General features: G+C 43.2%; 1 long non-coding RNA gene across 1 annotated transcript in view; it reads right to left on the reverse strand.

Moving 5' to 3' along the window:
- Nucleotides 1-13956, reverse strand: part of LOC116445921 — a 37716-nt gene extending 23760 nt beyond the window's left edge. Inside the window, exons 1-2 of the long non-coding RNA XR_004240942.1 lie at nucleotides 13814-13956; nucleotides 8511-8601 (exon numbers count right to left, since the gene is read on the reverse strand). This is a non-coding gene — a long non-coding RNA (uncharacterized LOC116445921). The remainder of the gene's footprint in view (nucleotides 1-8510; nucleotides 8602-13813) is intronic.
- Nucleotides 13957-14052: the final 96 nt, after the last annotated feature.

Consider the following 14052-nt stretch of genomic DNA (forward strand, 5'->3'; position numbering starts at 1 on the left):
TATGTGGTCTATAGCTTTAGTCAGTGCCTAGGGGTAATCTCTACATCCCCTTGACTCAAGGCTTGTTTAAGTTTCCTATGCTGCTGCAGAACTATTGTTAGTTTGCAGATAAGGAAGTGTTATCATTTTAGCACAGTCTAAGAGAAAAGGAGAGGAGGGAGCTATTAGATTCTCTCCTGTGTTACACTCTATCTGGTGGCAGGGTTGTCCTTCACACTGATCTCTCAAATGTGGTAATAATAACAGTAAAGTTTTATTTTTACTGGTTATCAGCCAAAAGCAACAACTAGGCTAAACCAGAAAATACCATCCTTTCTGCCTTTGCAGCATGTGTGCACAATCTTTGTGCTGATGCTCTGATACTTCTCTAGCTCTTTTCTGAAGAAACAAGGGGACACAGACACCTTCATTCCTCCCAAACAACCTGGTCTACCTAATCCTGGCCATCATCTAAAAACAGGCCCTCTGCCCTCTTCCCAGCACGCCAACACACACTCCCAACCTGCCAATGCAAATCTGCAACGGCTCCCTTCTGTGCTAGCTTGCTTTTGCCATTAAGACATGGTCGGCTTTTCACAGCTACATGTTGCTGCCTTTAGCAGTTGCTACCTCTTCTTCCTCTGTGTGTGCACGGCAGTCTTCTGTCTTTTCAAGGGGGCCCTATCACAAACAAGTTGCCAAGTTTGAAACCAAGGAAGACAAATGACGTGTCTGTCCAAAAAGCCCCCGTAAGGGCCAGAATTGGGAAAATGCATGGACTGATCCTTGTGCAAGCACTTTGCATCTCTATGGAGTGCAGATGCTCTTTAAGGAAATAACAGAGACTGTCTCACCCAAGGTGCTGAGGACTATACAGAATTTAGATGGCTCTAATCTCATATGTTTGTGCTTTAAAGGAAGGAAACCCTGCTGCAAAGGTTACAAACCAAAAGGAAGGCTGGCCCTCCTGCTGGAAAAAAAGAGCATGCTCCAAGCATGCTTAGCCTTCCCTTCATTTGTGTGAACAGTGGGAAAATAATCAGGAGGGTAAATCCTGTTCGACAGAATTCAGAGTCACTTTTCACAGTGTACATCATCATTCTAGATATCTGCAAAGTAGAGGTGTATACCAAGCTACTCAGTCTGGGTTCCTTTAATAGCCAAAGGAAAGAAACTGGCAGTTGTTTGAAGAATTTTCAGGGTTAAGTGAACCTCACCCTCGGTGATGTTGACTGTACAAAGGAGTTTGGGCTGAGCTGAGATGCAGGTGTCTGTGGTGAAATCCCACCCTTGGTGTAATAAAATCCTTAAGGAGATCCTGAGACCCAAGTCATTCTTCACTGTGAAAGGAAGATGTGGATCACAGTAAGAGTGTGAATGAAAAACCTATTAAGAACAAGAAAATCCTGTTCAGGTTGTGACTCTACCAAGTTTACATGAAAATGGATGGTTTTTCAATAGGGAAAAATAGGTGTAACAGACCCCCAGGCTTCAATATGGGGGACAAAACACTGCAGACAGCAAGTCATCCATTTCAGGGCTGGCTTGCTGGACTGTGTAGCCTTACAACACTGAAGCTCCTGTGAGGCTTGCCAGCAGGTGCAAATGATGGAAATTGGATTTTCTAGGAAGGTAGGTGATGATTGCATAGCACTTCTATTTTTGTTTTTTGAGGTCACCCTATTTGTTTTGAAGTCATTCTAATTCAGGACAGGAAGGGACCAGTTGTTTTTTTTGGCTACAAATTTGGTTTGAACTTTAACTGAGCAGTGTCTTTCTGTGGCATGCAGCCATGCAGCCACGAGGAGTGATTCTGAAGGGCAGCAAGAGGCAGGATTGGCAGCATCCCTCAGGCTGCATTGACAGAGTGGTCATGCACAAGTGCCAGAATGGCCTGACCCAGGCTGGTACCATCACTGCTGGACCTCTGCCTCTCACCTCCTTGGGGTAACAGGCCTGCTGGGGCTGTGCCAGGGAACATCAATGGCCAGGCAGGTAAGGGGACACTGGTGTCCTCTAAAGACAAATACAGGATGTCCCAAGCCAAATAAGCTAATGACAGGGAAGAGGTGGCCTGGTTCTGCTCTTGTGTTGACACACTATGTGGCTGTGGTTTTGTCTGTCATGTTCTCAACAATGAACCTCCAGGAGGAGGGGAATTGTGCTCTTGTACAGTTCTCTTGTACAAGACAAGAACATAGCTGCACACTTCAAACCTTCTGCATGGGGAGCATCTTATTGACATCCTTCGCACCCTGTCAGTGTGCTAAGCAAGTTATCCATCCTTGAATCAAACCTTTCTTAGCAATAGCCTTGGCAGCCATAGCCTTGGCATGCACACGTGAAAGAAGGAAACCTCTTACAAAGGTTTAAGTAAGCTTTTTCATCCATTCCACATGGAAAAAAATCTTATCCACTAGCTCTTCACTTAGCATAAATGTGGGTTTCAAAGAGCCTTGCAAAACAATGTGTGGCAAAATCTATGTGCAAAAGTAAGAAAACAAATTAAGGACTTGTGTTTGGAAGAGCTTATTCTTGTTTGAATGCTCTGTAAGACAGTCCTGAAACCTCCAAGTTACAGGAATCTTACAGATATTGTGCTTGGAGTCAAAATTAAGTTGGATTTTTTCCTGTTCTTGTGGAATGCTGTAATCAAAATAACTTTTGGTTTAAATGGTTGATGAGCTAGAATTATTTCTCATAGCAGAGCCAGTTGCTGAGGTATTTTGATACTTTTCCATCACAAACATGTCCAGAAAGCACACTACTCCTACATGCTATTACTGAGAAGATGGGAGAAAATCCTCTACATATAGTAATGGCTGTGTCACTGGAACAAAATTGTCCCCTTGAACCCAGCAGTAGAGAAGGGCGGAGAGGGAATGACATAACAACCAATCACATATTGCTTACAATACTCTGCTCCCATGTTGCGCTGAGAACTGCAAAGTGGCTCAGGAGATCTTCTGTTTTTCTCAGCAGAAAAGGTGCACATCGGGTCCAGAGCAGCACTTCTTGATGTCAGTTCCTAAATTAGTTGTTTCAGCATATGTCTAATATAGATGTGGTTCTGCTAGGTACCACACAGCTTTGGTTCTCCAAGCTGCCGCTGAATCTGCTGCTGGCATTTCTCTAAATGGCAGCACAAGCTTTCCCCGGCAGCTGGGCACAGATCCCACCGTGATATGCAGAGGAACGAGGGCTGTGGTCACTCTCATCCTCCTGCCCAGATGCAGCAATGAATCACTGCGTGCATCATCTGAAATCTGGCTGTGAGCCATGACATATTTTGGTGAGCTGTATAGCTGAGATCACTGATGTCCTACTGGAATTCACGACAGAGAGGTCCCATATGCTGCTGCTGGAGGTCCTTTGCTCTTCCAAGGGGTGGATTTACCAGGCCCATGTCAGAGTCTGCAGAGAAGCTAAGGCAGACCTCCACCTGGCCAAATCCTGTCCCAAAAAGGAAGCTCATTTTGAAGAGGACTGGCAAACTGAATTCCTGTGCCTGATACAGGAGAAAAAAATGTGGCTACAACCAGCTGGGAACCACCATGTTTGTTTCGGCTGCAGCAGCCGGATTGCAGTAGCAAAAATGATCCTTAACACTTCACTAGTTTGTCAAACAGTGGACAAAGGAATTGATTGTGCAATTCAGAGCAATCTGCTAACTACATTTGTAAGGAAAGGGTTTAAAATTGCACAATGTGCTGAGAAATGATGCATGTAGGGATTTTGTCTTACAGCTATTGGCAATTAGAAGGAATGGAGAGATAACTGAATTTGCTCTGTTCTTCATTCTATGGAGGGTAAGGAGGCTCAACCACAGCAGATACTGCAGGCCAGAAGTATTCAGCTTGGCATGCATGGGATGTGCCCATGGCAAAGAGAGTCTGCACAGAGTTCAAGGAACAGTTTTCTGTTATGTGCTATGGCATTGTGGAAAGCATGTCATAGTAAAGATGTCACCTAGAGAATGTTTTGTTGGGCTAGTTAGATACTAGAAAAACGTTCTTCACTGCAGGGGTGCTCAAGCTCTGGAAAAGGCTTCCCAAGGAAGTGGTCATGGCACCAAGCCTGTCACTATTCAAGAAGCATTTGGACAACACTCTTAGATTGTTTAACCTTTTTTTACGTTGCTCTGCATGCAGTCAGAAGTTGGATTTGATGATCCTCATGGGTCCCTTCCAGATCAGGATATTCTATTATTCTAATTAGTCTGAATTCAGTGACTAGTTAGGTGTTACTTACTTCCAAATGTTATGATTTATATCATGTCTCATGTGGTGTGATGCTCTAAGCATTGATTCCAACAGAGTTGTTACAAATATTATTAAGAAAACCATGTTAGTCTGAAAGCCAAGATAATGCATAGATTTATTTTCTGTGCCTTTAAATAATAGAAACAATGAGCTATTCTAAGAGATAGAAGTAGGCCAGGTTGAGCTGTTTTTATGTAAATGCACTTATCTTAAATTGCTCAAAACAGGAACTTCATTTCTGTGGTATAAACCCTTTTCTTAGCAATTGGTTTGGTCAATATAGCAATTACAGAGCCACTCTTAAAATGAGTATCTACAACACATGAAGGTTTAGAGCACCTGGCTTGTTATTCACAGTCCACTGATTAAGACTGGTTGGAATGAAGTATACACGCTCTTTTCTCTAATTGCTGGCTTAAGACTTGCCAAGACAGCAGTGCCCAGGAGACTTTGGGGAAACTCATTCTTGTTTAGATCTCTTATTTGTCCAGAAGGATCTCTGCTTGTCCTACTCAGAAGAACAGTTGGGATTCAAGGCTAAGTGAAGGAGATAGCTATATTGCAATGGAAGAGCAGATTGCCTGTGTAGATGTGGCTCACAATACCTCTTGTTAGAGTAAAAACAAATGGGATGCGGCACTCCTTTTCCCTTGAGCTTCCTCCAACTGAAGAGAGACTCCTATTTTTCAAAGTGTTGAAGACAGTTTTTCATTTTGATGTTGCATTTTTCCTTAACTTCACATTCCTTTTTCTGCTTCTTCATTTGTTTTTGCATAGCAGGTGTTACAGCTGCTATAAGCAGAAAAAAAAGTCTGCATGTCTCCCTCTCCTCCTGCTTTTAGTGCCCCATAAAGAGTAACTTCTTGTGTCTCATTCTCCTCTTCCCAGATGTTACATCTCTCTGGAGTGTAAATAACTGAATAACTTAGTACTTAAACACGATGTGATACCTTTGATTTTAGCACATCAAAACTGGGTTCTGATAGAGAGTGTCAGTATCAAAAGTGAAGGCAAATGCTCTGTTCTCATCAATTCAAGCTGAAGTGAGCACTTTGATGTCGATCTCAAATGAACACAGAGGGAGCAGTCCTCTCTAAAGTGGTTCAGTCGGCATCTGTAACCTCTTCAACTGCAGCCCTATCTCTCGTGGGAATCAATATTTGAACCAATATTGACTTAGGACTTGGACATGATTTATATGGGAGTCTTGGTATTGCAACAACTGCTGTGTTACTCAATCAGATTCCCAGATGACTGGTTAATACATAACAAACTGGATTTGTAAATTCAGTCAGCACGTGTTATCATCAGAATGGAAAGGGGAAATTAATTATATCATGTTGTGTTTAATTAAAAAAACTGTTAAATACCTGTAACCAAGTATTACATGCTCCGCTTTAAGAGGCAATGGGTTTCATTCTGTTTTCAGAGGGTTTCTAATCTGGATTAATTTCTTGGCGACCAGTATTTTCTAGCTATTGTGAGTAATTGTTTTCATGAGCGTTTCAAAATGGAAACAAATTACGATTAAATTAGTCACTTACAAAATTTCACATTAAAAAGCTCTGTAGTGTACAGCACTATTCTGGTAACAAGTAGCAGTGAGCTTAATTCTGGGGTCAAAAACCAGGCCACAGCTGTTATGTTTAGGTAGTTTAGGCATATCACAAAATCACTCTGGCTGTATACAAAGTTACCCTCACCTCCCAGGCATTATCAGTGACTGCTTCTGAATAAAGGCCATTTATCTGGGTGATTTTGAGTGTTTCACACAAAAATCCCCTCCACTCATTTTATGCCAATATTGGCAATAAAAAGATTATTGAAAGTCTAAAAACCTGTACAATAACAAGATATTGTTAGTCACAGATACTAGGTCAGAGGACTGACTTCAAAAATGTTACTTGATCTTTTGGGAGAGTTTATATATATATATATATATATATATATATATATATAAAATAAATGAGCACAGGAAATTTAGGGTGGTGTGTTTCCTCCTATAAATAGCAATATGACTTAAATCTCATCAGATAGGCTAAGAAATCATGTCTGTGTAAAACAGACAAGATCTGTAGTTTTCTAGTTTTCAGGCTAGAGCACTTGAAAATCAGTGCGTGTGCATGTGTGTGAGGAAGAACATGGTCAGCCCCTGAAATGCTCAAACTTCTTTGTTGTGGTGACCCTGTCTGCCCTCCACGTGTGTGCTCCAAGTCCAGTGACCACTTCTTTGGCAGTCAGTTCACCATGAATAATTGCACTGTGTCGTATTTGGAATAATTTTCTAACTCAATGACCTTTCTTTAACCTCAGACTGCTAATTGTTATCACTGGCAAGGAACAAATGGGTCTGAGTGAGGTGAATAGGTGAAGCTCTTGCCTAGAACATGTGTCTTGCCCCAGGCAGAGTTCCACTGCTGCTCTTGCTGCAGGCTTGGCTCCCCAAAGATCCCAAAACTTCCCTCTGCCACCTCCTTATGCTGAGTGTGCCCATGTTAAAGGTTTAATGGCCCATGAGGAAATAACCAGCTAGAAACCATTCTTTGGCTTAAATGGGAAACTCTGCCAGGATGCCATAAAAGCTATGCCAATTGCTTAAGTATAATCAGCACCTGAGTCAAAACTATGGTGTCTGGAACCCAAATCTGGAATCCACCTTTTTTTTACATCCTAACAAAGAGGAAAACTGCACCATGCTTGAATAACCAGCAGTACTGGAGTTGCAAGTTCCATCACAAATCAGTTATTTCAGCTTGCTGTTAGTCCATTACTATGAATGCTTATCATAGCAAATTGTTGCATAACAAGCAAAAACAGAGGGGAAAAAAGTCCAAGTCATTTTAAGATTAGTCTGTGACCTACCTCATTATCTGGATCAATAATAGATTTTGAAATGTTTTAGAAATGCATGCACATTTCTATTTTACTACAGGCTGTTGTTCAAGCAACACACTGATGTGGGTGTGTTCTGGAATCTTTTTATTGTGTTGTACTTAAAATATAGAGCATTTACTATCATGGTAATGGCAGCTACATGAACATAAGAAGGAAGTCTTCTAGTTGGCTTGCTCCTGCCTAGTTTGTCCCAGTGTCCAGTCAATGTTTTTGGGTCCTTCACAGGCACACAGTTTTCTGAGTAATTAACACAGGCAGTGACAGTGCCTGGTGCCTTGTTATAGTGCACTACCTGCTCTGTCCTACACAATTCTCTGCAGCCTTTTATTAGCGGTCATAACTACATCCACGGTAATTAATTCTGCGGCTTTTTTCCCCCCTCCCTAGTCACCACATCATTCCCCCTGAGTCCGCTTGCTGTCAGGGGAACACGCTCTGCCTTGTGCAGGCAATTTGTCGGTGTTGCACACACAGAACTAGATGTGGGTCTGGATTGTTATTCCTTATAGCAGGTTTATTTGGCCCCCAGCTATACTCTTCCATAATGGAATTCATAATGTAGAAAACTCTAAGTCTAATGCCTGGCCACATCAGACATATTGGAAAAGATACAACTTAGCATAGTTTAGAATTTTCTCAGTGTTTTCAGTATTTTGTGGTACTTTTTAACCCTAGGAAGAGTTGCAAAAACGTGCTATCAAAGAAAAGAAACTGTATTCAGTTTCTTTTTCCACTGAAATCTATCCCAGTGAGGCTGCAAAGCATGTGCAAGGAAGGCTACAGACGGCAAGTGGCAGGTCTGCTCTTGGACAAGATAGCAGTAGGTCTCCACCACAAGCTGGGGCAGGAAGGGGAAGCAAAGCACCTGTCCCTCTGCGGCTCGGGTGGCTCTCACAAAAGGACAGTGCTGGCAACCCTCACACAGGACATTCTTCAGCAGGCAAAGTTAGCAAGCAACAACCACCTGATGGGTGAGGACCCCCCGCCCCCTCCAGTGCCTTCCACACATTCCTCCAGCCTGCAGAACTAAGCACAGCCCTGACCTGACGAGCTGCTTCTCGCCCAGAACTAGTAAAACCAGAGATGAACAGGGAAGAGAGAGCCAATTCCGTGCAGGTAGAGAAGTGGTTACTATAGCAACTGTTTTCTTCTTTGAGCCTAGGCTGGGAGGGACTCTCTTGCAAGGGGATTTCTGTGCAGTCCCCAGGTTGGGGAGGGAAGTTGCTACAGGAATCTCGTTTGACAAAGGTTTCGTGGCTGCACTCTTGAACTCTGTTCGGATCGGGGGAGCTGAAATAGGGCTGTAGAAGACTTTGACTCTTGTCCAAAAGTAAGGCAGATGTTGAAGAGCCTGTATTTAAAAGTGATACTCACATCATGGTGTATTGTTCTCTGGGTTGCAGCTACATCTGAAGCTGGTGTTGTACCACAGTACGTGTCACAACCAGAAGTTTCAAGGCTGGAGCTTTTAAAAGACATAAGAGAGTATTTAGCTTATTACTACCGAATTTTTAAATCTCAAGTCCTAAGAAAGCTTCCCAGACGTATTTCTTCAACGAGCCCAAATTGGTGCAGAGTAAGAAATAAAGTATCTTGTAGTATGATAAAGGCTTGGTCAATTTAACTCTGGGAAAAGTCATTCTCTGGGACTAGGGCCAGGTAATGTTATCTTAGTGTACTGCTTGGAGTACCTGGCACTGTACAAGCTCTAGGTCTTTGTTGTTACCTTAGACCAACATAGCAAATGAATGAGCATATTATCCTTTCGCTAGGACTGCTTTCTGGTGGAACACACCCCTTGCATTCAGGGGAGACACAAATACCAAGCAGTGCCTAGGGTAAACCTCTCCCCTTTACCCTCCTTAACCCTGTGTGCTCTGGCAAGTATATTTCAAGGGGCAAAGCTGCACCTCAGTTCTTTGCTAGTATTTGGTGCTGGAAAGTAAAAGACACAGCTGAAAAATAAAACAACCTATGATTGTCTCAAATTTAGTCCTGAAATTCTGTCTCTCAGCATCAAAGCACGGAAGATGAAAATTCTCTTGGTAAGGGACAAGCAAAGGGGGCTTTGGGTGAAATATTATGCTCCCCTATTCTCTCTAGACTGCTTATTGGCTGTTTTTCCATGCAGTGTTTTTGCTGGAGACACAGATCTAGGAGAACGTTGTCTGCCATGATCCCACCACCCTTCTCATCACTGAAGAAGAGGAAAGGGGGGGACAGCTGTGCAGCCTCTCTTGCAGCGGCATCTTGCCTAGGTGTCTAACACAACTGCAAATCCGCAAACCTTCTGAATCCCTGCCTTTCAAAGTAGCATTTTTTTGGCCGTTGATGCAGGGAATAAGAAACAGCAGCCTTCATTTTTGTTTAAAATTCATCAAGTGTTTTACCAGATGTAGAACCAAGGAGTCAAAAAACAAAAGCAGGATCCCTGCTCCAAGTGCAATCTGAATGCAGGACTAGGCTGGGAGTACTTTGCTATGCTCACCCTGTGAGCAGTGCACTGAGGACAGCCAAGAGGCTGAGGGACTCAAGGGCAGCCCCAAACTCTCACCCAGACTGCAACAACTGGACAGTTCCCACGTCAAAGTCCTGGGCTCAGCCTAGTTTCAGAAAGGGGATTCACAAACTCAGTATCAACCTGCTATTTGTCCATAAAGAATCAACAACTTATCAACAACTACTATTATGATGTCTGCAAGCTTTTCAGCTGAAGAAAGTATCTGCGCCCTGTCATTCTCTCTATGCCATGTGGCAGATCTGGCCTTAGATGGCATTTGATCTTGCCAGTAAAATCTGCTGCTGCTTGGAATGAAAGAGAGAGACTTGTGAAAGAAAGGTAAGTGCTTCACAAGTCAGAATTCTAGGCTTAGCTTTTTTGTGAGCAATAAGAAATATCTGCTGTAACAATGCAATTGGTGTGAATAAAATCATACATCAATCCAACTGCAATTCCTTTTGCTGCAGGTATACAAGTTTTACAGAAAAATGGAAAAAATATTCCAATAAGCTTTACTAAATTACACAAATTAATAAATTAACAAAAGTCTCATACTGTCATAGAAAAGAGACATGATTGGCTATTTCCTGATTAAACATATAATTAAGGCTGCATTGAGAGAAAATGAAACATAGACATTTCCATCAAGACTTGTGGAAGTGTCTCCATTACTTCGAAGGAAGTAGGGGACTCACTGATGATTATATTCTGTTCAGCCATTGAAGTAACAGATTACATGGTCATGGCATGGAGTTGAAGGCAAAATAAATTACAGTAAAAAGAATGTTTTACTGTCTGAGGGGAAGGGGATTTCTGTGACGAGCAGTTTTGTCCCTCCATGCTGATAGCAGAGGTCATACAAAGTCTCAAGGCTCTGCTTACACCACAAGAGGGGAGCTTAGTCCAGATTTTACCTTGCTTACAGCAGAATTAGTCACTGTGTGTTTGTCTGTGACCTAACCTTCCTTATCTCAGTTACTTCCTTCACAGGCTTTAAAGCCAGGTTATCCAGGGGATACAGGCAGCTGAGGAATTATTCTCTTAATAGGTCTCATTTATTAGATGTTACATCAAATTAACCTATTAGATAGAGGCAGAAGTTGAACATAAATACAGAACCCATGTCTGCTACAAAAGTGTGCTAATGCAGCCTGGTTGCTATGGTGTAAAATTCAACACAAGGATCATGAAGACACATTTGTCTTTTCCCATTACTTAAGATGATGGCTGGTTGATTGATTAATCTATGGGGTAGGATATTGCATTGGTCCTACAATAAGGTGCTTCTAAATGGAAACAAGCATCAGTTGCTGAGAACATAATCAGGCTTCACAGACCTGAGTTCAGTACTTTAACTAGTCAGTCTTGGAGCTTCTGAGCCACTAATTCAGTACTTAATTCTCTTCTTTGAGGGTTTTTTTTTCTGATGCCTTTTAGGTTTCAATATATTCTGAAGTTAGCAGAAGCCTTAGTTTTGTTAAATTTGATTATAAGCATTACCTGAGTGTAATCCATTCCTCCTCAGAAGCAGAAAAATATTGCACATATAAGTAGAAGAAATGGGTTTGTTTTCTTTTTTTTCCTGTTTTATTTGAATGTGGACTTAAAACTTACAAGTACATCTTAGTAGCTCTCTAAGGAGAACATCTCACTCTGTTTATCTGTTTAATGCATACTGCATGAAGAAGAGCAGTATAGATTTCTGATGCACTGCTCCTCCTGAATGCTTTGAGCCAAACTGGGGAAGTTCTTGGACAAGAGCAGAAAATTTCCTTGGATAAGAGCAGATTTATTTTCTTGTCTTTCCACATATTCTACTGAGTTTTAAATCATGCCTTCAGACCATGCACTTCGTTTCTCTGGCACTGCTGCCTAGGATTTTCCGTAAGAGCAAGCTCGTGCCACCGCTGCCACATTGCTTCCTGCCCACTCCAGCAAACCACACTTGAAATGCACAAAGCAGCTTGATGTGCCTAAAAGAACTCCTACCCACAATGTAAACATGAGCATCATCTTAAGCAATAGCCAATATTTACTTTTAGACATAACGAAAAAAAAATAATTTTGGCAAGTAACGTTTCTATTTGCCTTCATATCAACTAAACCTGCAGCCCCTTATGATTATTTGCCTTTTGCCTATCACAAGTTCTACTACAAGTATTTCGTTCTTGCCTTTATTGTGCTGTCCACGCTCGTGGCTCCCCAGGAGAGAGACCATGTTTGTTGCAAAACACAGTGAACTGTTTTCAAATGCGTTACACCCTTTTTGTAAAATCAGCGATGAATGGCTATGAGTTGCTCACTGCTAAGAAAGCACTAAACCAACAAGCGGTGTCATGAGCAGAACAAATGTCCAAAGGGAATATGCATGTGGCCTTCACATGGATCCAGGATACTTATCAAAACGGAAGTCATTAAAGGACTGAAACATAAGCTAAACTTACACTAAGAAAGGGTGTGTTGTAATAAAAAGGTTATAAAAAAAAAAGTTCATAATTTTCCTATCTCCTTTTAAATTCTCTGATACATTGAAAGAGAGGTTTTGAAGCAAAGCTTCTGAACAACTGTCAGTGAAATGGCCAGTAGCAACAAGATGGAGTTTTCTTGTCTAGTAAAAGTGGGTAGAATTCTCCATATCCAGGAGAAACAAATACTTATTTTCTCTCATTTTACTGCCTTTTTTTTCCCACACTGATAGCAATCTAGAAAAAATCTGTCAAATAACTCTAATTAGGAAAAAAAAACAAGTCCTGTTACTCATGCTATCATGACAAACCAGTGTGAAGCTCAAGCACTTGGAAACAGAAGGGCCTGAGTGCAAGGCAAATTCTTTTGCTATTTTCACTACTTCTTCCCACGTGTTTTTTCTATTTAGCTATTCAATATCAGTGATGTCAGGTACCTGTGCAGGTACCTGAAAAAGAAGGACTCCTCTGCAGTCCTGAGTTGCCATCTCCAGCAGGAATTGCATGTCTCCTCTCCAGCATCCTAATCTGAGCCCAAATTAAAGGATTTTATTTCATAAATGAAGAGCTGAGATATAAAGACAAAAGAAAATTTCCATCTCTTCTGTCCCAGTTTGGCATCCCTAACTCATACATCACTCTTCCTCTAAATTAAGGTCTGGTATGCCTTAGCCAAAACAGCTTTGGTTGTGCTGAAGCTACTTTGCCAGCACAAAGCCTGTTTTGAAGCCAGTTCTGGAGCTTTCCTGCCACTTCCCAGAAAATCCGTAGGCTACTTGGGGGTTTTCCAGCACTAGAGTGCCGAAGTGAAGCATGCAACAAAATGAGGGAGCAGCCCGTGCAGTGAAATAGCTTGGGGAGGGATGAGGGAAGGAGCCTGTCAGGAACCCCCTCACAACCCAACAATCCCCAACTTTAACAATGATCACCACAATAATGGCAATTTTTATTTCAAGAGGCCACAAGTCTCTCGTATAGAGAAAAACACCATCAAGGGTGAACAGCCAAAGGAGGGGGGGGGGGGAATCAGGGAAGTGCAAAGGTAGTTCAAGGCTTAAAGGGATTTATTGCTTTACTGCTGATTTATGACGAGGTGATATAAGATATTAGGCGACAAGTCCACCCGCTCCGGCTGGAGGGGCGGGAAAGCCGCGGCTCTTCCAGCGGGCTGTGACATCACCGCTCCCACACTCGGGGGCGGCGGGGGAAGGACCATAAGGCAGGTGCTGGCGTTTCCCAGAACAGAAAAGCGTATTTCCAGAGCCAAAACGATAAGAAACTCAGCTCAAAAGCACTGGTGTAGACATTATTCTTGCTCCCGTAGCTTTACGCTTCTGTTGAGGCGCGATCCTCTCCCGAGCCACGAAAGACCAGTTTACCATGAGGGCATGAGCCAGCCCTCACACGGTAACTAAGTAACTCGGTAACTTTCAGTAAAGAGCGGACTTTAAGTACGCATACTGTTCGCTACCGGGGCCCACTTCGCATCGCGCGAAGATTTCCCACATATTTCGGTGTCACGTCACGGAATGAGTAACACCGGCGCGTTGTGCAGCCCTAAGCAAGGCCAGCCCTGCCTGAGGGGGTGCCGGCTCCATCCAGGACTGCATCACCGCGCACCCAGCGGCGGCAGCTCCATGGCACAGCGCACCGTGCGGCGTCCCTTCTCTCCCTTCCTCCCTCCCTCCTTTTTTTCCACCCCTCCCTCTCACCTTCCCTCAGCGCTCCCCTCAGGCTCAGCCCCCGCCCCGCGGGCGAGCGCCTCGTGCTCCACTCGCGCGCGCGCACCAATCACAGGCGCCTGGAGGGGCCGCGAGCCGGGTGCGCGCGCCCTCCCCCGCCCTCTGCCTACCCACCCCCGCTCCAAGGGCGGAACCGAGAGCCGGCTCCAGCCAATCAGAGGCAAACGGGCGTGAAGCGTGAGGCGCGAGCGGGCCCGCGTGCAGAGAAG

The sequence above is a fragment of the Corvus moneduloides genome, chromosome 6 (assembly GCF_009650955.1).
Source record: "Corvus moneduloides isolate bCorMon1 chromosome 6, bCorMon1.pri, whole genome shotgun sequence".
Lineage (NCBI taxonomy): Eukaryota > Metazoa > Chordata > Aves > Passeriformes > Corvidae > Corvus > Corvus moneduloides.